General features: G+C 27.3%; 1 protein-coding gene across 2 annotated transcripts in view; it reads right to left on the bottom strand.

Moving 5' to 3' along the window:
* The window catches only part of LOC111676459 (elongation of very long chain fatty acids protein AAEL008004), an 84,188-nt gene extending 66,188 nt beyond the window's left edge, over nucleotides 1-18,000 (bottom strand). For both annotated transcript variants that reach the window (XM_046950684.1, XM_046950686.1), the window contains exon 1: nucleotides 17,688-18,000. The gene's annotated coding sequence lies outside the window, so the exon portion shown is untranslated. The remainder of the gene's footprint in view (nucleotides 1-17,687) is intronic.
* Between the last annotated feature and the right edge of the window lie 8,057 nt (nucleotides 18,001-26,057).

Raw genomic sequence — 26,057 nt, 5'->3', positions numbered from 1 at the left:
CTAGAACTGAACTAGAACTGAACTAGAACTGAACTAGAACTAGAACTGAACTAGAACTGAACTAGAACTGAACTAGAACTGAACTAGAACTGAACTAGAACTAAACTACAACTGAACTAGAACTGAACTAGATTTGTAATAACATTTTATTACATTTATGTGAATAAGCATAAAAGTCAATTTTATAGCTAAACTAGAAGACTTTAGAAAATAAATAAAAACAAATTTAGGTCTTTAAACCGCAAAAAAAATTTGACAACTTTGGACAACGTCCCACTGTAACTCCCACCTTTTGTTTAGCATATTAAGAGAAAAAAATTCCCTGGAAGTCAACGAACGTATTATGAAGTTTAAACTGATGTGTTTTTTTTATTCAAAATAACATGTAAAATACATATTTGTTTTTAAAAATTGCAGACATTTTTACTCTTGACCAAATTGTGTTGTGTCAATCATTTGTTGTTAAATAGCATTGCTATATTTTTTTTGTATCTTATTGGTAACAACAATACATATTAAGTATGTGTTTTCAATATCAAAAACTTTTGTTTAAAATTTATTTAACAAGTAAAAAAAAACAACAACAAAAATTACTAACATTCATATTTTTTTCAGTTACAGTCCAATGTAAATCAGTAAGTAGTAATATTTATCTACAAACCATAAAGTGTGTTTGTGTGCAATTATTTAGGCCTACAGAGTGTTAACAGTAAATTCAAACACCCATTTCACGTTAAATTGCTTAATACTTTTAAGTTTTTTTTTTTTTTTAATTTTTTACAAAAAGTTAAAATGTTTTTAGGTGTTCGTTTTTGGTAGGTACAAATAAATAAAACGTCATTATGCGAACAAGTAGTAACTGATGGTTGGTTATTATTGCAATGAGTCCAATGTGTGGATTGAAATTGGCTGAACCTGTTGGTTTTTAGCCTGCCAACAGACAATTAAACGATCAATATCAATACTTTGAATTTTACTATTTTTTGGTTTTCAATATTAGAAAAATATATTTAATACAAACTCTACTACAAATTTAAATTTTATTTGAGGGTTAAATTGTTGCAAAATTATTTTGATTTGCCATTAGTTTTTTTTTTTTTTGGTATTTTAAAATTTTATTATAGTTTTATTTTTAATGCTGATATTTTTTGTTTGTTTGTGTAATGACATTGATTTGAAAATTAGTTGTGTGTGCCATTAGTTATTTGCATTTATTTTTTTAATTTATATTTGTTTTCTGTGTGTTTTTTGGATTTTTTCAATACCTTCTTTGTCTCGAATTACTTACTTACCTACTATTATTACTAAGTATTATGTATGCCAATGTTTAAATAAATATTATTATTATAAACGCGTTTGATATGGTTTTACATCAAGATCATTATGAAGATGATCTTGAAATCAAATTGTAATTAAACGTAAATTTTATAATTTTTATATAATTTGTAATAATATGTTTTATATGTCGTTTTAATAAATATAGTTTAAACATGTCCTTGTAGAGTCATTAAAGCAAAACATTCTAGTTTTTAATTTGACATATAACTGTTTAGGCATAAAAGTGATCGCTTCCACAAAAAATCTTTCGACCTTGTTTCAGTTTCTATAATCTTAATAACATACATTCAAATCGAGGATCATTTTCAACTAAATCTATATACATATCGAAAGTGATACTTTTGATCTTTCTTAGAAAATCTAAAAAAATGTCTTAAAATATATTTCGAATCGTAATTCTTCTTACACTAAAAATTCGTTTACGATCAGTTTATGCTTTTTAGAATCAAGACGTAATCGCATAAAATATTTTTTTCGTAGATCATTTTGTGCAATAATTTTCTAAACTCTGTTCTTTATTTAAATTTATGTTTCCAATCCTGATCCATTTTATACAAAATTTTGTGTGAAAAAAATTTGTCTGAAGATCGAAAATCGATCGGATTAAATATATCATTGATCATTCGGGTTTTTTACTTCTCAGTTAAACAAGGATTAACTTGCTGTTAGATTAAACTGGGAATAAATTTAGGCGGACTTTAATCGATGATTGTGTTTTTTAGTTTAAGATCAGTTAACTCAGATCAGCCTTCTTCTCACTCTTCTCACTCAAAAACGTAAACAATGAGCAGCTGTTTTTTTTTGCAAATATAAATCATAAAACTACAATTTACATAAAATATTAAATTTTCTTCTTTCAAATTCATTATTTGTTGATTGTGTTTTGTCACTTATAACTAAAATTTAATTGGCCAATAACACTCGGTTAAACTAAGATAATAAGTAAAGTTACTGATTACTTAAAAACACAAAACATAGATTAAACTAGGTTTAAACAAAGAACGTAGATTATATTCATCTGAAAAACCTGACCTAAAAAGTCTATAGTTCCTAATCCTAATTTTAATTTTAAACAAATTGTTGAAAAATCAAAATAATTTTAAAAAGCAGCATACTCTCACAAATAGCATCAAATTAGAATCTCAAACACTCAACCCCATTCAAAAACGAATGGAAATCAATTTCAATAACGCAGCTAAATAAATTCTTTATTTATTTTCATTTCATATTAATTTTATTTCCCATTATCCATTGCCCTCAGTTTAACGCCTTTTGCAAATTCCGTTTGTATGTCTGTCTATCTGTATTACTTAAACACTAGGAAAAAGTCAATCAACCGTTACTGCTTTTTTCTACATTTGAATAGTTATGCAAATATTTTATGAAAAACTTAAATAAAAAATTTTAATAATAAATTTTTTATCTAATAAAAAAACGCGTTATATTTATAAATTAGTTTTAAATTCACCAAAATAAAAAATAATAATACTTATACTTGAGTTTTGAGTACTAAACTAAAAGGTTTATTAATGTCGGTAACAAGACCTCTCTCATTACTAAAACAGCAGCTTCGTCAATGATCTAGTGATCACTCGATTTTTAACTAGTAGGTAAGGAGGTTTTTTTTTAGTAGCCGTCTAAGTATTTGATTTAAAACTCAATATAATTTGTTTTTTTTTAGCAAAAGTAACGCACCTCTTTTTGACCTTCAATTACAGTAAAAATAATAGAAATAAATTTATTTTAGTTTGAGAAAAAATGGCCATATGCTAGTGTAAATATTGAGAAATAATTTTAGCATAAATTTACTAGTAACAGAACGCAAAAAATGTTATTTTTTCAAACTGTACACAACGTATTTATTAGATATATTTTATTTATTTAGTTTGCTAATTTGTATAGGAAAGTATTTAAAATATTTAACCTTCGTTATATGGTTGTTTTCGTTTAAAAATGTAGGTTCTTAACCCCGTCTAAGTTCCTAGTTCCTATAAACCTGTTATAAGTCTGAAAATTATGTAAGCAATTAAGAATGAAATTAACTGGTGGTGGCTGATGGAATAATTGCGTTAACATTTTGCAAATCTAGAACTGAACTGGAACTAAACTAGAATTGAACTAGAACTGAACTAGAACTGAACTAGAACTGAACTAGAACTGAACTAGAACTGAACTAGAACTGAACTAGAACTGAACTAGAACAGAACTAGAACTGAACTAGAACTGAACTAGAACTGAACTAGAACTGAACTAGAACTGAACTAGAATGGAACTAGAACTGAACTAGAATGGAACTAGAACTGAACTAATACTCATAAAATAATTTCTTTAATAATGGTTCAAATAAAAAAAGAACAAAAATTATTCAAGTTCAAGTGTCAAATCAATTATATCCATTCTATATATAATATAAAAAAATACTATTTAAAATAATTATAAAATAAATTAAACCGCTGTCAATTTAGTACTTTAACACTTAGAAATATGAAAAGTGTAAAATTGGAGTTAAGCGATTTGTCGTAAAATCATTCATTCACATTGCAAATACTGAAGTTATTATTGTAAATATGTACATATGTATGTACTTATAAGTATATTTGTTGCTGCTGTTATCGATGATTATTTATTTTAACACTTTAATTGTTGGTCAATTACCAAATATAAACAACAGCAGAAGCAGCAACTGCAGCAACATGTTGTTTATACCAATCAAACATACAGGCAAATGAACTGAATAGATCGACAGACAGACGGATCTAAGTTGGTACATGAATGCATACTTTGAACATACGTTTCGAACTTCATAGATATCTACGTACATACATTGTTTATACATGTATTCATTATTCAATATTTGTGCGAACATCAGATTTTTCATTAAAAAAAATGAAATTTCCTATAAAAGCAAAATGAAAAAAGAGCTTTAAATTAAAAAAAAAAACATTTGTAAACCAGTTTTAATTATGTAATTACCAATGTTTTGTTGTAGTTTATTTTTGTAATTTTTTTTATTTGAAGTCAATAGAGTAAAACAACCAAAAACTGTTTGTAATTTAAGTTGTTTTATTAATGTTTGATGGTGTTTTACAAGTTGTTGATGATGTCGAGATCAAAATTTTATTTTGTATTTGTATGTTGTAAGTTGTATTTGTGTTTTTGTGTATTTTAATAGGTGACATAGTAACACATATCCAATTTATTTAAACTATTAATGATTTTTATGTATTTTTAGGTTTTCTATTTTTACATCGTTTGAATGTGTAAGATTTGGCAGTTTAAAAAAATATATATTTAATTTTTAAGGTCTGTGTTTAGTTGTTGTAGGTATTTATTTTCTCACAGAAACGTATCATACGATTATAGTTAAATATGCAAATATTTTATTGAGGGGCATCACAGTTTGTTGTCACTAAGGTAAACAGTCTTTATAGTCATCAGATTATAATCTTTATAGACTATACCAGAACTGAACTAGAACTAAACTAGAACTGAACTAGAACTAAACTAGAATTGAACTAGAACTAAACTAAACTAGAACTGAACTAGAACTGAACTAGAACTAAACTAGAATTGAACTAGAACTGAACTAGAACTGAACTAGAACTGAACTAGAACTGAACTAGAACTGAACTAGAACTGAACTAGAACTGAACTAGAACTGAACTAGAACTGAACTAGAACTGAACTAGAACTGAACTAGAACTGAACTAGAACTGAACTAGAACTGAACTAGAACTGAACTAGAACTGAACTAGAACTGAACTAGAATTGAACTAGAACTGAACTAGAACTGAACTAGAACTGAACTAGAACTGAACTAGAACTGAACTAGAACTGAACAAGAACTGAGCTAGAACTGAACTAGAACTGAACTAGAACTGAACTAGAACTGAACTAGAACTGAACTAGAACTGAACTAGAACTGAACTAAAACTGAACTAGAACTGAACTAGAACTGAACTAGAATTGAACTAGAACTGAACTTGAACTAAACTAGAACTAAACTTGAACTGAACTAGAACTAAACTAAATTTTTATTATGATTTCATGCCATCTGTGAATAGCCTTAATATTTATCACATTAAGTTTTTTTATAGGTATAAGTTTTAAATATTTAATATCAATATTGATTGTGTAAAATACAAAATTAAAATTGTTAATAACTAATTTTGTTTATCTTTCAATTTTATTTTATATCTACTGATAATTTTATGCATTTTTTTCATTAATTGTTAAAACATTTACAAGGAAATGAATGCAATAAAATACAATTAATTAAGCCATAGAGGCTGTTGTTGCATCATTATCAAATCTACAAGGTCATGGTTTAATATTTACAATTAAAAAAAATATATATATACAAAATAATTCTAAGTTATTTATTTAACAGATACTAATGAATATTAATGAAATTTTTATTAAATAATGGAATAATTAGATAAATGCATACAAAGTTGTTGAACAATCAAGGGATGTTGTAAGCTGTTAGGTTAAATTTTGAACCGGTAAATACTGGTAAAATTCATTTGGCAATTTCTTAAAAATCTTAAAGGTTTATGATATTTTTATTATTACTATTATTTTTTTTTGGAAATTTGAGTCATATGGTGGATGACACAACAAGTTCTCTAGTTAAAAGTTTCCACAGATTTATTACCTTAAAGTTTTTTCTACATTAATCATAACAGTTTAATTGTTCTGAAGCGTTACTTTAAAGAATTAAAACCATTATTTAAAATTTACCGTTTTATTGTTGACGATTATCGAAACAAATTAATAATAAATTTTATTCACGTTTATAATTAATGAGATCTTAATTGTAAAATATACAAAATACGTAGTATTAATACAAGTATTGAGGTACTGGCTTTTAAATTAAATTTAAAAAAAAATCAACAAATGCACAACAAAACGACTGAGATTGTAACAATCTGATTATTTAATTACTGTTTAAATTCTGTTTTTTTTCTGTGTTTTTATTTAATGTTAAAATAGAATAAAATTACTTGTATGTTTAACATTAATTACACCAAGGTCTTGAGAAAAGAACTTTAAAATATAGTGTCTTAACTGCAGTATCGACCATCTACAAAATAATCTACAAATTATAGTTTTTAAAGACTATAATCTCTATAAAGACTATAATCTACAAATTATAGTTTTTAAAGACTATAATCTCTTAATTCCACTGACTATGATCTTAAGAGTTCACATTTCAAGTCTTAATAGTTTATGCACTATAGTCTTAACAAAGTATGGAGAAGTGCCAGGAAAATTTAATTCACCGTACAGCAATGCTGAAGTGTAATATAGTTTTATCAAAACCAGTAAAAAAAAACTATTTAAGTTTTTTTTATTCCCGACCAGAACACAAATCTCCGAAGAAAAACAAAGCAATTGTTTAAATACAATTTTACGTGTTGGGAATTGGCAAATATTTACACTACTCACTCAATGAAATATTTATTATAATAACAATAAATGCAAAAAAAAAATAATAATACTTTATGTTTTTAATTAGCTTTAAAATACTTGTAATATTCCATCCATTAACTTTTAAACTGAACTTTTACGTATAGAAAATCAACCGGAAATGCAAATTTTAACTATTCAATTATTTGAGTTTGAAAACATATTCGACATATAGTTTACAATTTTCAAGTTGAAACTTTTAATTGTAGCACCTGAAGTGATAGGAAAATTATTCCACTAAAAAGTAAGGAAATATTTCATTAATTATTTTCGTTGTTGTTATTATGTTATATTTCGTAATAGTTGCAATTCTAAAATTTTATATGAACAATTTGGACATCCATGTCAGAATTAATGAAAAAAAAAAATTACAGACTGGCTAAAGTCGGCGTGGTCTCTCCCACTTGGCTTGACTGTAGATTAGACTATAGACTATATACTAGACTATATACTAGACTATAGACTAGACTAAAGACTAGACTATAGACTAGACTATAGACTAGACCATAGACTAGACTATAGACTAGACTATAGACTAGACTATAGACTAGACTATAGACTAGACTATAGACTAGACTATAGACTAGACTATAGACTAGACTATAGACTAGACTATAGACTAGACTATAGACTAGACTATAGACTAGACTATAGACTAGACTATAGACTAGACTATAGACTAAACTATAGACTAGACTAAAGACCACACTATAGACTAGACTATAGACTACACTATAGACTAGACTATAGACTAGACTATAGACTAGACTATAGACTAGACTATAGACTAGACTATAGGCTAGACTATAGACTAGACTACAGACTAGACTATAGGCTAGACTATAGACTAGACCATAGACTATACTATAGACTAGACTATAGAGTACTAATTGCATTTCCCAGTAGTTTTTCCCAACGATTCTCGGAATTTATACCCTAACTATAGTCTAACAATGCTTTCATTTCACTAATCTATGAATTATTTTCCACAATTTGTAACTGAATTTATGGGAATTTGCTTATTTGCGTTTAAATCAATCCAGTAAGATCATCGACCTGTTTATACATTATTCAAATAAAACAATTATAAATAATACGCTTTATGTACCTCAAATAAACAGGGAATTTTTACTAAATCCTGTTTAGTTTTATCAAAAAATCTTGTGTAAAAATATCTCAAATGAATTCTTTTGTTCAAATTGTTTATAATTGCAATTATTTGTTTTCTCTAGAAATGTAATAAATTAAACCTGACGTCTGGGGATTTTAAACAAATTCTTCTCACACTATGTGCCACACAAATTGTAAATGTAAATACATAAAGTAACAGATACTAAAGGACTTAATAGGGTGTACCCTATGTGGATGTGGATCAAATAATATGAAATTTTTCAGTTTCGTCTTTTAACTAAATTATTTGCCATAATTACAGTATTCGATAAAAAAAATCGTTTATTTTTATTATTATTAATATAATTTTTTTTGTATAAGTCAATTTTTTTTCAAAAGGTATACCCTGTCAAAAGATGTTCAGTTGCCAACCTGTTCTTAAACCTACAAACCTTAACATTGACTTTCAAAAAAATAAATTTTTGTTTTTACATATTTTACTTTCGATTTGCTGTAAAAACATTTAAATATGTATAAATATTGTAACATGTAAATATGTATACACATATGTACAAACATTTGGACAATTAAGAACCCAGCAAAAACTTTCATTACCAGTTAAGCGATTAAAATGTAAAAATTTACTTTGTGAATAGCATATTTAATCAATATTTTAATATGGTAAAGTTGGAGATAAATATTCGCCACAATCGCTTAGAAGTAAATAGAAAATTCAGTCAATGTAAATTGACTACTTAATTAGAAAGCGTTTATATAACACATTACTAATAAGATGTTATTAAAATGCTTCTATGTAATCAGAACGATATCTAGTGGTCATTGTAATTACCAAGTTTTTACTGGGTACTTAAATAAGTACAAACTTTAATGTTTATGTAGACATACATATGTATATGAATTTGTATATAACTCTTTTTACATATAATACACATAGTAGTGAGGCCCCGAAAATATACATCGTATTTCAAGCAAGTAAAGTGTTATATTCAACTAAGTATGCCGAATCTTATATACCAACTTTTAAAATATGTAAATGAGGAAAAGGTTCAATAAAGGAAATACATTTGCGGATTTGTCAAAGTTGTTTTAGCGAATTCATATACATAAATGAAAGTCATTACCTAAAGAGGACCTTATGAATCTGGTGTTGGTTTCAAGTATTGACCAATTGGAAATTTGAAAATTGGAAATTTTCAGTTTTCTCTTTTCATTCGGACTCTATCGTGTCTTAAACAGACGTACTGTCAAAAGATTTAGAATTTGATAAGAACCCAGATCGATTTAAATGTTTGGATCGAAGATTGGGTTTGTGCTGATGTTTGTAACGCACAAATATATTGGTCATATACTCACCTTAAAGTATACCAAATGGCTCGGGATCGTTTTCTGAGCCCATTTAGATGTCAGTCTGTCTGTTTGTCTGTATGTTTGTATGTCTGTATGTTTGTATGTCTGTATGTGTGTGTGTGTGTCTGTCTGTCCATCCATGTAAACCTTGTAATCAAACTACAGGTCGCAATTTTGAAGATAATGCAATAAAATTTGTTACATGATCTTCTATGGTACGTAGACGAAGCCTATTGAAAATGGTTAACATCGGTCCATTATTTCACCTAGCCCATATAAAACTGAACCCTCCGAATAGGGCTTTCAAATTCCAAATTGTGTTTAATATACTCGTATGTCGACAAAAAGTTGCTTTATTGACCCTCATGAACTTAAAAGTATAGGGCCTCTTTTGACCCTAGCCCCCATAAAAAGCACTCTTCAGAATTTGACTTAAGTGTCCACAGTTTTATTCAACATTAAATTACAATTCAACTTAAATGTTTTATTATGAAAACTAATTTACATTTTACTTTTTGTAACAGGTGTATGGTATTATATGGTCGGCCTCCACCGACTTTAATTTCTTACTTTTCTTAAGTATAAATTTCATACTTTTTAATATTTTCTTAAAAATCTTTCCCCACATCGGGGACGCTCCTAATATCCATATACAGGTGTATATGCACACGTGTTTGTATGTGTATTGAATAAAATTTCTTTAGACGATTCGAATAATACCTACTACAAAATATATCATTATAATTTTACATATTTGTTAGTGTAGTGGTTTACACGTTTAAATATTTATGTATATTGATAAATGTATATGTGTGAGTGTGTGTAGGGTATAAAAATCTAAACTTGTTTAGACTATTAATTAGAAATTATGCGTTAAGAAAGGGTGTGCCATACATTTTAACTTTAGAATAAATGTCTGAAACTTAAACGATATTAATCTAGTAAGAGAACAAGAGAGCAGAGAATAAATCTACATATGCAAACATGAGGACTGACCTATACATATGTATGTACTTACATTCACGCGATAATTTCTTTGATGGTTTTATATAAAGAACAGAGTTTTTAAATAATGACTTCATTAATTAATATGCTAATTGCAAATTGAATTTATTTTATTTGATTAATACAAATGTATAGACATTTGGCGAATAAATTAAAATTTATTTAAATTTAAACATAAAGCTGGATTTATATTATTAATTTCAAATAAATTTTGCAAATTTTATTTGACAACTTTATTTGTTTGGGTTTTAAAAGAAAACTAGTTTATAAAATTCTACAGATGTTTTTTTTATAAATTTAAAAAAATTTGCAAATTTCATTTAACTATTGCATCTTGATATAATTTGATTCTATATAACATAAGTTAATATTGGTTTATTTGATGATGTCAGTCCGTAAGCCTTGTATTCAAACTACAGGACTAATTTTTCAGACAATTTGATAAATATCTTTAAAAAAAAGTGTTTCATTATCATGAAGAAAAGTCAGGGCATAGTTGCATCTGAGAATTTTTATGGAAACTATTTTCAAAACTTTGACTTCATTACTGTTTAGCCAAATGCCTGCACAATTTTAACTAAATCGATTCTGCCCCATTGTGCACTCTTTGAGTTTATCAAATTCTCTCATTGATATTAAAATTATGTAAAGAATCCACATTAAAATATTTCACACTTTTAAATACATAATTTGTTTAATCCGGTTGACTGTCCAAATTGAAATAAAATAGTTGTAAATAAAATATATTCAAGTTCGGTTTTAAAATGTTCAGCTAATGATTAACGACCACATTTGCAAATATGTATATAAAACAATCTTTTGAATTAAAATCTATCTTAAAAAAATATAATAAAATAATAAAAGTTTATACATATACATGTAGTAAGTTTAAAAAATGATAATAATGTCTGAAATGTTAATTTATTATAAAGTCATTAGGTTTACTCATCATGTTAAGAGTTGCATATTAAATGAAGTTTTTTGTTATTAGCAGACTATAGGTGAGTGAACGTGTGGTATCAAGTGAAATAAATAAATAAATAAATAAAAATACATGTATGCTTTTTTTAACTATTTTATTATTATAATTTGACACATACCAACTCACTTACAATCGTACGATTAGATCGTTTATTTAGAAAAATGAAAGAAATGTAAAATAAAAAGTTTGTTTTAACTCGCTCACTCGTCTACCGGTATAACATTAAGGAAATAAATCATAACCACCATTATTTAAAAGAAACATGCTTTAGATCATTGACCGTTTTTTTATTTCAAAGTTTATTTTAAATCGCACATAAGTATTTACATTTTGTTCTTTATGTGGATTTTTTTACAACCAACCTTACAATAAGAAATATCCCTAAAGATATAGAATATATGCAGTACTTGTCCCCTTACTGGGGTTATGTGTATCTGTTCCATTCTCAATACTTTAGTTTTAAATTGACAAAATAGTGCTTAATATCTTTTATCAAAAAGAGTGCTTTTTATGTATATATATAGTATTTGAATAACACGTGCTGACAAAATGTATAAAAAGTCGAAAACCTGAGAAATTGTTCTACAAGATTGAAACACTCCCAATTCGAATCAAACCTTCGATTTTCTACATCATATCTGGGACAAAAATCGATTTTTAACATTTTTGAAGACAGTGTCCAAAGCATGCTTTTCTAAAGGTTGAGCTTTTCTGACTCCGAATCTAAATTTGTTCATTACATCAGGATTTTGAGATATCGCGTCTTGAAATTTGATACGTCAAGCAAAGAAGGCGAAAGGAAATATGTCAGATGTTAAGCCACTATTTTAAAGCTGATAGTATAAATTTTTATATGGTACACAAAATTTTTTACAAATAAAATCTGAAATAAGTCCAAAAAGGGTTTTTTTTTAAAAAACTTCAGGACAATATGTTAAAAATTGGATTAATGGTATTGAAAATTTCGCCCACACCATTTCGTTATTGGTTTTAGACTTTGTGTAAAACTTTGGTAAACTTTTCAGATACACGCCTAGAGACAAATTGACATCAAATTTTTCAATAACATCCGTTGTCACAGTTTATACATAATTATGACAACGTTGCGTTGTCAACATTGCAACAATACGTTGTCGAAAACAGACATTGCATTGTCGAGAACAGATCTTCAGTTTAGTTTATTGGCTTGCCTCTGGTTCAGTTTATTAATGGGCCTTTTGACCAGTCCATGAACTAGGTTATTGACTATTGCATTGACATGTCTGTTAATTAGTCTATGTATCTGTCTATTGACAACTATATGCACCAGCCTTTTTTTAGAAATTATTGACTACTCTATGGACTATTCTATTGACTATTGACAGTAAAGTTGCATTGTGCTCATAAATTTCATCATTATATCAATGAAATTTATCATTATTTAAAACCTATAGTAGGCCCTTCAGTGCATTTATGGATATTGTTTTATTTATTTAATGAATCTGTTTTTAAACTTTATTATGAAATTATTTCATTGATGGAATGAATAAGGTCGTTGATTCAATGAAATTATTTCATAAACGCAATAAAACAATTTTATTTCAAAATTGACCTCAACAATTGTTTCGTGACATATTTTATAGAAATGTTGACAATTTATTGTCATAACATTAATGAAACTCTATCATTGCATTTTGACATATGTATATATTTCATTTATTTTAAGCAATTATAATCTAAAATATATTCTATGATTAAGTTTATGAACTAATGCTACGTACATATACATTGTTGTCAGATCTTACAATGTTGTCAGAAAATGTCTAATAACAATTAATTTGTGTCTTGAAAAATCGTCAGAAATGCTATTTCTGACAACGTTTTAAAACAAAAATTGTAAGTTCACACTACTGTTACAAGTTTTTTGAAAAATTTTTTGCTGACGTTATAAGATCTGACAACCGTGCATTCGTAGCTTAATAGTATATCTATCTATTGGTATATGTACATATGTATGACTTAATAAAGTTGTAGTAAAAGAAAACTACTTGATATGTTGTAGGGTACTGCGTACAACAGTGCTGAATTTTCCATGCTTTATATATACATTAATATATAATAACACTGCAAAGAGAATAATTTTTAAATTATTTCTCGAATAAATAATGATCCCGGTAGTTTTTTTTTTTATAAAAATTCCCCTTTACTGTGCATAACCATTTTTTTAACATTTAATTTAAAATTTATTAAACCAACTACTCATACGGGTACATCACCGTTCTTTGGCCGCACTTCATAAACAAATCAAATCTAAAGATCGTGAGTCCAGATTTACAAACAAACATCTTTGAAAATGTGTTTAAAATACAATTGAAACGTGCAATTATTACCAAATAGCTTTAAAATAATGTTTTGAGTTGTTCTTTAAGAAAAACAAATTTGCCATCAAAATTATGATAATTATAAATTAATTTATTTCTTAACAATTTTATTATTCCATTTGGTACAATGTCGTTTTAGCTTAAGACTTTATAATGTGGGGAAATTCCTTAATGGGCTTGGGTTCGGTTACAAAAAAAAAAAAAAAAAAAAAAAACAAAAAACGAAATTTTATGAGCGACAGAATACAATAAGTAAAACATTAAATTAAAGTCAGCATAAAATTATTTTAGAATTTTAAAATGTAAAAAAGAAATTCCTTAAACTCTTACGCAATTTGTTTTTAAGTTATTTTTTTATTTTTAAAATGTATTAAATTAATCTATGACATCGAATCAATAAAAAAGTGTTATTGTTTGCTTAATTTTCTTCTAATAAGTGATTTTTAAATAGGGACAGAGACACTTCTTTTGCAATTTTTATGGAAAATACATATTTTTAATTCTTTAAATTGTTTTTTTTTTATATTTATGACCTTCAACTTTGTGAAAAGGGTTTATTTATGTTTGCGATACCGTTTGTAATTTATGCAATATAATTATCCAAACCCCTCGATCTTTATAGAAAATCGAGTCGATTAGGCTATGTCCTTCTGTCTGTCGATGTGTGTTTTGAAATAATTTTTGCATGCAGCGTATTGTTTGAATAAAAATCTATAAAATATTTACATAAGCAATCCACTGAAATATCATGTAATTATTATACCCTATACCACTTTAGTGGGGAGGGTATTATGCGTTTGTGCTAAAGTTTGTAACACCCAAAAATATTGGCCTTAGACCCACCTTAAAGTATACCAATCGCCTCAGAATTACTTACTGAGTCGATTTAGCAATGTCCGCCTGTCTGTCTGTGTGTCCATGTAAACCTTGTGCGCACGCTACAGGTCGCAATTTTCAATATAATTTGATGAAATTTCGTCCTTGAACTAGAAAAAGTGTATGTGCCAAATTTCATCAAATTATATTGAAAATTGCGACCTGTAGCGTCCTTTAAAAAAAAAAAATCAAAATTTTAACATACTGACTGGTGTAGGGTATCATATGGTCGGCAATGTCCGAATATAAATTCATACTTGTTTTTAAATTAATAAAAAAAAATGTTTTAATTTTTCATCTGACTGATTCATTTAAACTGTCCAGTAAATTGTTCTAAATAAATGACAGTTGTGTCTAATAAAAATGCTAATAATTTGTGACAATTAAAAAATGCAGAGATAATCTTTATTATTAAATAAACAATATTTGATTGTTATAGCAGAATATTGAAAGTTTCTCTAATTTTATAATAATATAAATAAAATTAATTAAAACATTAACGTTCTGTAAAGTGAAAAAATTTAAATCTTGATTAAAAATACTTTTCTTTCTTCTCTAGTTCAATTCCGTTCTAGTTTTGTCCTAGTTCTGTTCTAGTTCTGTTCTAGTTTTGTTCTAATTCTGTTCTAGTTCTGTTCTAGTTCTGTTCTAGTTCTGTTCTAGTTCTGTTCTAGTTCTGTTCTAGTTCTGTTCTAGTTCTGTTCTAGTTCTGTTCTGTTCTAGTTCTGTTCTAGTTCTGTTCTGTTCTAGTTCTGTTCTAGTTCTGTTCTAGTTCTGTTCTAGTTCTGTTCTAGTTCTGTTCTAGTTCTGTTCTAGTTCTGTTCTAGTTCTGTTCTAGTTCTGTTCTAGTTCTGTTCTAGTTCTGTTCTAGTTTTGTTCTAGTTCTATTCTAGTTCTGTTCTAGTTCTGTTCTAGTTCTGTTCTAGATCTGTTCTAGTTATGTTCGAGTTCTGTTCTAGTACCGTTCTAGATCAGTTCTAGTTCTGTTTTAGTTTTTAGGTTCTGTTCTAGTTCTGTTCTACTTCTGTTCAGTAACGCCCCCTTTCCCACACGCTTGAGCTGGATCTGTGCCTGATCCATGATAAAACTGTTTTAATTTTATTTAATGGTTTACCTAATTTTTCCAAAATTACATTTATTTATTAAAAAAACGCTAAAACTTTTTGTGTAGATTTCAAAACCAGTAACCAATATTATTTGTAACGTACAAATAAATATCTACAAAAGCATTAACCGCAATTAACAAATATTTTAACAGATATTCGTTAATTTTACACACTTTACAAAATTTAACAAATCGTACATTTGTTTTCTAAAGATCAGGGTCATTTCACGACAGTTGTACATAATATGTATGTACTTTTGTTTTGAAATTTCGTATTTACATTTGACAAATTTGTCAATTAAACAAATAGGAAAAAATAACAAGATCTGCCTGTTGTGAGAAAATAAAATTACAATGAAGGAAGATTAAAAAATTGAACAAATTTTTAAAACAATTTAAGATTGTTGCGGAATTAAAATATTTGTTTTTTTATTTACCTAAGTAACTTGACATTGATTGTTTTTTTATGAGTAGTTGTTGAGAGTAAATGAACATTGATTGTGTTATAATAAAATTCCCAAATAATTAACTAATTACAATTGATAAAAACTTACATGGTTTGTTGTATTAACACTTTAATTAAATTTTAAACGATTTATTAAACGTATTGAAGCACCAGATAAATGGACCAAAACATTTTTCCTTGTATTCATAAAGATATTAATTGTTTATTTAAGGTTTAATAAATCCGACTATAGTGTTCTTGGGTAAAATTTTGCAATTATGATAAAATTCGACGAACATTATGACCTATCAAAAGTCCTTTACCCAAAAACACTATAGTTCATATTCATGTTAGTACCTATATGGTTTTTCAAAGTTATTGCAGTACATGATACGTTCAACAGTATACATAGTTAATGCAGGAATAGATCATGTTTTTTTTTTTAACAACTTGCAAGTAAGTAGTTTTTTTGGTTTACCTAATCCTCATTTAGGTCTTTACATAGTTCAATTTAAATTAAATTTGGATTAGTTTTAGACTAGTTCCAAAAGCTTTGAGGAGTACTCTTTCTGCATGAATTCAAAAAATGATAACATAAAACCTTGTAATAACCCCAGCTAGAATTTTTTTTAAACTTTGTGTAACATTCGAGTAATTTTTGACCCTTTTGATCATATATACGATCATTTTATGATCATAAATGTTACTTTCGTCGAGAGAAAATTTTGCCCTTTCCTCGAATCTTTAAAATAGTATTTTATAAACCTCTCTTATGATTAGTTTCTGAGTCATTTTTATACCCTACACCGCTATATCGGGGAGGGTATTACGCGTTTGTGCTGATATTTGTAACACCCAAAAATATTGGTCCTAAAGTATACCAATCAAATTAGAATCACTTTCTGAGCCGATTTAGCTATGTCCGTCCGTCTGTCTGTCTGTCTGTCTGTGTTCATGTAAACCTTATACACACGCTAAAGTTTGGAATTTTCAGATAATTTAATGAAATTTGGCACATACTCCTTTCTTGGTTCAAGAACAAACGCTTCTGATGGTTGAAATCGGTCCTTTATTTCGCCTAGCCCCCATACAACTGTAACCTCGAATCGGGCCTTTAGGCTCATAATTACGTTAAATGTTCAATTATGTCAACAAAAATCTACAAAACTTAGTTCTATAGAACTATAAATGATACTACTGATTTTAAAAAAAAAATTAAATGATTTATTTTTTTTTAAAATTATCCACTTTTTTAACATAACTGGTGTAGGGTATCATATATTCGCCAATGTCCGACTATACAATCATACTTGTTTTATATTTTCTTAGTCAAATTACTGGTAGTTTTAGGTGAAAAATAAAATTCTTAATCTCTAACTGCTTTAATAAACGCCAAATTAGTAACACTGACGTAAAAGTAAACAAACAAAATGTAACGTTATTTCACAGAGAGAGAGAGTCCAAAGAGTAACAAATCAAAAGCATATTATTAGAAATGTAAACAATAGTTTTTTTTTCTTTAAAGAGCATCATCATTCATTCAACCTAACCTTATTCCAATAGACAACACGATCGTTGTTGAAAATCACAATTAATGTCAATAAAAATAAATAAAATTTGACTTACCTTTTACAGAAATAAAAAACAACAAACACACAATTGTAGGGTTATAATTGATGTTTAATTAAGTTAATAGCTTTTCAAATAAAAATTTTTCTTAGTTAAATATTTAGTTTTTTTTTCAAATATTTACAATAATGCACACTTGTAATTAATTTTACACATAAAATTCTTTATTTTATTTAATTGTTTGCAGAAAAAATCTCACTACTAATCTCTCAAAGCACGTTCAAATAGGAAGTTTTTTCAGAAACAACGGAAACGTTTAACATTCAAACACCTACTAAATTGTAAATTTTTAGTTGTTTTTACTAAAAGCATCGATCGATAGTCTCATGGAAGAGGAAGATGATCAGCAGCAGCAGCAACTGGTCATCAACAACAGTAAAATAAAATGAGAAAAATAATCATAAAAAAAACTAAACAACAGAACAAAAATTAACAACAATAATAATAGTGTGATGAGAACAAGTTTTGTGTGATTTTTATTTTTTTTTTTTTTTTTTGGCTTAATAATATATTTATTTTTTTAGATTTTTTGCACTTTACTCTTATTGTGTTTTGTAACGATCATTATCATTACGCTCTCTGTCTAGAACTTTGACAGTCGACAAGTATAGTTGACCGATCGTACATGCCGGTCAAGCTGAAATTGCAAAAAAAAACATTAAACAATGAATACAATTTTTTTTTGTAATTATTGAATTAAGTCGCGCGTCATTCGGTCTGTAAACTCGCTTTTTCAACCCTATTGATCTTGTATGATCACTTCAAAATTAAAATAATAATTGAGTTTTTATAATGACAACAATATATTATTTACTTTTTGTTTTATGTCAAAAATTTTTATTTAAGTAATATTTTATGTTCCTTTGATTTACAATGTTTTTTTTTGTTTGTTTTTTATTCAATAATTAGCGTTGTAATAAATATCGTAAAACTGTGTTGCCACCAGTTAGGAAATTATATTGTATATCGGGATTGTCTTAATATATTAAAATATAATCCATATTACAGATTTAAAACTCTATTAGAATAATCTTCGAAATTGCTTGTGACAGGAATAATAAGGTAACGATTTTATTAAAATTTTTAAACCTATGAGCTTGAAATCCAATGTTCAACTATTACAAATTAAGGTTCTATAGATGAAACGAAAAGTCGACTTTTTGCATTTTTTTTTCGACTTCATTAGTTAAAAGTCGACTTTTAGACTTTTAGCATTTTATAAATAGTCGACTTTTTGACAATTTTCGACTATTTTAAAGTTTTTGACTTTTTTACACTTTTTTAAAATTTTAGACCATTTTTTGACCTTTTTCTACTATTTTCGAGTTTTCGACTTTTCCGACTTTTTTCGAGTTTTTTACTTTTTTTAATTTTAGACTATTTTTTACTTTTTTCTACTATTTTCGAGTTTTCAACTTTTTACGACTTTTCGACCTTTTTCGACTTTTTCAACTTTTCGACTTTTTTCATAGATGATAGTCGAGTTATCGACTTTTTTTGGAACAATATAGTCGACTTCGACTTTTCAACATTTTTCGAGTCTCAATCAGCGCACGAACATGTCACCTGATTTTGACCTGGTACACACTGGGAATCTTTTGTTAGTTAGATAGTTAGTTAGTTAGTTAGTTAGATAGTTAGTTAGTTAGTTAGTTAGTTAGTTAGTTAGTTAGTTAGTTAGTTAGTTAGTTAGTTAGTTAGTTAGTTAGTTAGTTAGTTAGTTAGTTAGTAAGTTAGTTAGTTAGTTAGATGATAGTCGAGTTATCGACTTTTTTGGAACAAAATGGTCGACTTCGACTTTTCAACATTTTTCGAGTCTCAAGCAGCGCACGAACATGTCAGCTGATTTTGACCTGGTACACACTGGGAAACTTTTGTTAGTTAGTTAGTTAGTTAGTTAGTTAGTTAGTTAGTTAGTTAGTTAGTTAGTTAGTTAGTTAGTTAGTTAGTTATTTAGTTAGTTAGTTAGTTAGTTAGTTAGTTAGTTAGCTAGTTAGTTAGTTAGTTTGCTAGTTAGTTAGCTAGTTAGTTAGTTAGTTAGTTAGTTAGTTTGTTTCTTTGTTTGTTAGGGCGGGTTTCTTAGTACCCAGTTAAACTTGCTGTTGCGGTTTTTTGCAAATAATGCTTTTGTAAAATGATACATTTTTACTTTGATCTCTAACCTCTATTAAATTAAAATTAAATTTAAGTTTTAAGTTTTTTACTGAAAATTGCGATACTAAAATCAAAATTTAATGAGATAAATTTGGCAGCTTCAAACCATGTTTAAACTTTTCCAGCACAAACTAGTTAACGATAAAATTATGATAATACCGATATTGGTGATGCTGATAATCACAATTAACGTCATAACACTCTTTCAATTATTGTCAATCATGTTTAATTTATTGTAATTTTGTGGGTATTGTTCCATAAAGTATTAGCTTATTTATTTATAATATTTAACTAAAAAAAACATTATTCAATTAAAACAAGTACATGCTTGCGTCAATGCATATTAAAGTAAGTACAACTTAAATATTCAAGAATATTTTTAATCTCAATAAAACTTCCTAAACGGAAAATTTTCAAAGCTAGCAACTAAATCATTATAATAAGCTCATACTAATTTAAACAAATTTAACCGCACATAAATAATATATAAATATATTTTTCCATTCTAAATATTTATTACGTTTCTTCCTTGATTATAAAAGGACCTGTTTTTGTTGTTTAACAACGTAGTGTTTAAGACATTTTTCTGGTTACGATTTTAATCAAATCAAGTTACATCCGCATGAACTGATTACTACTAACTGACTTTTGCGTTGTTGAACAAATACAAATTGTTCCTTTTAAAAACAAGGTTATCGGTTTTTATTGCTATGATAGCTCATTGACCTCCATTTAATTTGCTATAATTACCATTTCTGTTGAAAAAGAATAAAACAAGGAAAACCTGCATCAGGGATTTCTAGACATATTTTAATTTAGTAAGAAGTTTGTGAAAGGAATCATATATATTTTTTTACTTAACTTTCAATTATGTGGCTGCCAATGCATTCGCTATGAATGTTGTTAAATTTAGTGCATTAAACTTTGGAATTGTACAGAGAATTATTGTCCTAGTTCATTGTCATTAAAAAGTTAATTTTTTTGTAATTGTAACATGCAAAAATGTTCCGTAAAGTTCTTTTTAATGTTTTTGGGTTTTTTTATTAAGTATTAATATTCAAGGTTTGAAAAGTAAAAGTAATTTTTAAAACTACAAATGTAATATTTCTTATTATTCGTGAACAATCTAAAATTGACAATTAATGTTGTTGTGGTTCTTTAGCAAAGTCGCACTATGGACCTTTAACTTGTATTTTTTGGTTTTAACTTCGTTTATTTCCGAAAGCAAATTTATTTTGTGTTTACAACAAAATCTTTATCCGATATTTATAACAATATATTGATTATTTTAAAGATTTTGGGGTGTAGCGTCAACTATGGACCGATCCTCAATGGTTTGTATAACATTTATTTGATTAAAATTTCCTCAAAATTAAGCCCTTTATGAGGGGTTCGATCCTCATCGAACTCGTTATGAAGATTCCATTTCATATGAAGTTTGTTGATGACGAATTTCATCGCTGTAGTTGTATTTTCAAGGCAGTAATGAGCGTTAAAGCCATTTTCGGGAGGTGTCCTTATATGAGGTCATTCCCTATTAAACAAAATTTTATGGAACGATCACCATAAAATTTTGTTGAGAGATTTTGGGTCCTAAAGAACTTGTTTTTGTCCAACTTCATTGCTATACTCGTACTTCAATGAGAGTTAGAGTAATTTTCTGAAGAGGACCTTAAATTGGGAGAGGATCAGTTATGAACCTATCTTCGAAACATTTGCTATAGCGATTTTAGTTCAAAGAAAACTTGTTAACCGTGAATTTCATCACTATGATCGAACTTTAAAGTAGTTAGTTAGTTAGTTAGTTAGTTTAAAAGGAGGATGTATACACATCAAATCCGAAGAAATACACCTACGCCTCAATCGGGCCTGTTGTGCGCTCCTCAACCAGTGCCACGGGTGGGAATCGAAACCACCACCTCCGGTCTACCAGACTAGAACACTAACCACTAACCTACCGAAGGCCACACAACTTTAAAGTAATTAATGAGAGTAAAATCTGATGAGTCAATTATGGACCGATCGGCAAAATATTTGAACCAACAGGGGGAAAATCAATTCAATCAATTATGAACCGATCCTTATAAACTTTTTATGGGGAAAGGGTCAATTGTGATGAAATTCTCTATGAAGATTTAGTTCATTCAAAGCTTGTTTACGTTAAATTCAATTACTCGTATGTTAAAGCCACTAATGAGCATTAAAGACATTTTCTGAAAGGGACCTTAATGGGGTACGAATAGTTATAAACCGATCATCATAACATTTAGAAGAACGATTTTCGTTCACACAAAACTGGTTTATGGCAAAGTTGATTGTTGAACTCGCCAGTAATGGGAATTAAAGTCATATTCCGAAGAAGACCTTATATCGATGGTCCGATAAATAGAGGTTCGATCGTCATTAAATTAACTACATTTTTGTTCGTATAACACTTGTTTATGTCGAAGTTTTACTGGTACATATAAAAGACAGTTATGCCAATTGAAACTACTTTCCGAAGACAAAGTTGTATGGAAGCTATGCTAAAACGAGGACCATTAAGGTTGTGGTTGTAATATAACGTGCCCACTTTTGATAAGCAGAACTGGCACTGTAGGAAACGTAATGTTACGGTGACCAAATTAATATCAAATTAACGTTTCGAAACATAAAGCGGCTATAACAATCTTCTTTTGTGATCATTTCCATATTTATTCCAAACCCGATTTTAGATTATAAACTAAAATCGGCTATGACTTTGTTAAAACGCGTTTAAATTTAAAAAGAATCTATTTTGTGATCATGAAAATATGAAATAGGATTTAATGGTAACTTTAATCCAATTGTGAAATTTAAAGTAAATTCTAGAGAAGATTGTTTCAGAATTTAAAAAGAATCCGGAATATATTTAAAAATGAGGGTCTAACACCCAGTATTTCGATGATGTATAAAGAGAATGTCACCAATCATTGGGTTGTTAAAAAAGGCCTTATTAAATTCAATTTTTAATCGGGTTCAAGAAACTAAGAAAAAATTGCATTAGCAATTTGAAAGCTAAATTGTTTATGTCCAACATTAAGACGCCATTAAAAATTTGTATTAATAAATTTTATAGGTACAACAAATAAATTGTGTGAGCAAACGATTTTCCACACCTAAAAATAGGCAATAAAACTGAAATTAATAAACAAATGAAAAACTTCATTTTATTAAGGTCAATAACAAAATAAATTTATATCAAGTGTGTATGTATTATAAAAGTCCAAAAGTTATACGCCAATATAACAGTCCACTGTCTACTTTTAAAAAATTATAACAATTAATTAGAAATTTGAATATATTTGTCATTAAAATAATGACAACTTGTTTCTTGTTTTTTTTTGTTCATTAAAATCATTAAACTCCCTCATTCGCTGTGGCATGAAATGGAATGCATTTCAATGAACAGGGGTTAATAAACATTAAAAAAGGAATTTGTTTTTTAAAATTCTAAGATGTTATAATAAGAGACACGTTTTTATGGAGTTTTATTATTTGTTTTTATTTCAATAAATGCAATTCATTTAAATTTTTTATTTTTGTTTTTAATGAATGTTTAAAAATAAAAAAACAACAAAAGTTATAAAAAAATTTAAATTTCTTAGCGGTTTTACAAATTTTAGAGGTTATTATTTTTTTAATGTTTTATTTATATCAAAACAGTTTTTTTAGATTATTATTGTATTGTTCTTTTTGACTAGTACTTTTTGAGTTATAATCTACATTTTTCGGAACCCGGAGTAAATGAAAATGTATAAGTACCTTTTTTGATACTTTTTCGTTCATAGAAACATATTTGTTTAATTTTCTTTAATATTAAAAATTTAAACTAAACATTGAGATTTCTGAGTGAATGAAAATCTGTTCTGTGCGAAAAATATTTATGGTACTTTTGAATAAATGAAATAGATCATTATGGTACTTTTTTGTCATTAAATATTAATTTTTTGGATTTTCTTATGGGTTCCTAAGGAAAGGAAAATTATAGGAATTGATTTTATGTTAATTGTTCATTCTTTAACTGATACTTTTTGAAACATTTATATAATATTGAACCCAGAAACTCAACATAAAACATGCAACATAGTGATTGAATGAAAAATCTATAAAAGTGGAATTTCCGGAAATTTAATTTAATTTCCGTCACTTAAATGGAATCCTAATGGAATTATAATTTATAAGATTAAACCCTTTTGGTACTTTTTTGTAATGATGGACTGAAAATCTAAAACTTAATTTTAAAGTCAAAAGATTGGACTTTCAGATGCCGTAACAAATGTTATAAAAAACGGTGTATTTTGGATAACCTAATGTGTTGGTTTATTTCTTAGGTCCAAGCATTCTTGGCATAAATATTTGATACAGACATGGGCCATGTTCACTGTATTTAAAAATCTATAATAAATTGGACCATGTTGAGTGAGGATCATCTACATCCATAATTTTAGTAAAGTAGTTTTTTAATATGACTGTTTTAATGTATGTGTGGGACATCATTTATTGCATAGCAACTTTTTTTTTAGATATTTGGATTAATTTTGGGGTTTTGCTGATATTTGTAACGCACAATTATATTAGTCCTATACCCACCATTAAAGTATACCAATCGGCTTAGAATCATTTTCTGAATCGATAAAGATATGTCCGCCCTTTCGTCCATGTAAACCTTGTAATCTATAGGACTCATTTTTAAAGATAATGCAATGGAATTTGTTACATGATCTTCTATTGACTTCTAAATGGTTATGATTGATCCATTATTTCACCTAGCCGCCATACAACTGACCCCCCAAAGAGCACTTGTAAATCTTGTAATCAAAGTACTAGTCGCAATTTTGATGATAATTCAATAAAAATTTGAACATGAGCTTCTATTATACTAGAGACGAATCCTATTGAAAATGGGTAAAATCTGTCCAATATTTGACCTAGCCCCCATACAACTAAATTCCCCGGAAAGGGCTTTTAAGTTCATAATTATGTTCAATATACTTGTATCTCGCAAAAAGCTACAAAACCTAGTTCTATACTAGCCTTCATGAATCTAATGAATTTTAGGATGATAAGACCTGATAGGGACCCTAGCCCCTATACAAAGCCCTCTTCGAAATATGACTTAAATGTACACAATTTTATTCAACAAAAAATGACTAAAGTATATCTGAGACAAGGTAAAATTCAACATAATTGTTTAATTATCAACATTAAATCACATTTAATGTTTAAAACTGGTGTAGGGAATTAAATGGTCGTCCTCGTCTGACTATAATTTCTTACTTGTTTGCACTTCAACTGGGCCTTTCTAAATTAAACAGGCAACGTCCTGATGGATTTAAAATTTATAAAAGAGCTTTCTAGTTCTTTTTCGTTTTTCAACAGACATTGGCTGTTTTGCACTATGGGTGAAGGGTATATAACTTACGGCACAGTCGAATAAAGAACTCTTATTTGTTTTTTTATATTTATATAAAAACAGTATATTGTTTCATTTTTAGATTAATTTTTATATTTAAATTGTTTACTTTTCAAAAAATGTTAATTTATTAGCAATTACATTTGTTTTTTTTTTCTTTCTTTCAATAATAATAACAAATTAAAATTTTAAACAAAATTTGCAATATTTATTATTATAACATTTTGTTTAATGACAATAAAGCAGTCTTACTGCGTAATTTAAGATTCTTTATTAAATGTTTACTGATTTTTACAAGTAAAATTGTATTTATTATATATATTTTTTTGTTTAATAATTTTAGTACCATTTTTTTAAATATTTTCTTTAAAGTTTGAAATTTATTTAGTTTTTGCAAAAAAAGCTTGTTTTTTTAAACTTAATGATTGTGTTTTATTAATTTTTTAATACAATTTTTTAACTACAAACAAATGACTACTTAAACCAACTCCTTGACTTCTCTTGTCTAAATTTTTTTTTTTGTTTCTAAATATTTTTGTAGTTTTGTTGTTCTGGTCCTTAAACCTTATTATACTTATTGGTTATATTTGCTTAGCTAAATAGTTTAATTTGTTGTGGTTTTTCTAAGGAAAAATATATATTTTTATAAAAAATCATTATTTGAATTAAAATTTAAATAAAAAATATTTGTATTTTATTTTTTTTACAAAATTATGCAAAAAGTTTAGGTTTTTAAAAAAATACGTTTTTTTTATAGATAAAAATATTTTAAAGGTGGT

This window comes from Lucilia cuprina, chromosome 4 (assembly GCF_022045245.1).
Source record: "Lucilia cuprina isolate Lc7/37 chromosome 4, ASM2204524v1, whole genome shotgun sequence".
Taxonomy (NCBI): Eukaryota; Metazoa; Arthropoda; class Insecta; order Diptera; family Calliphoridae; genus Lucilia; species Lucilia cuprina.
The sequence above is the reverse complement of the archived record's forward strand: the minus strand, read 5'-3'. Positions and strand labels throughout refer to the sequence as shown.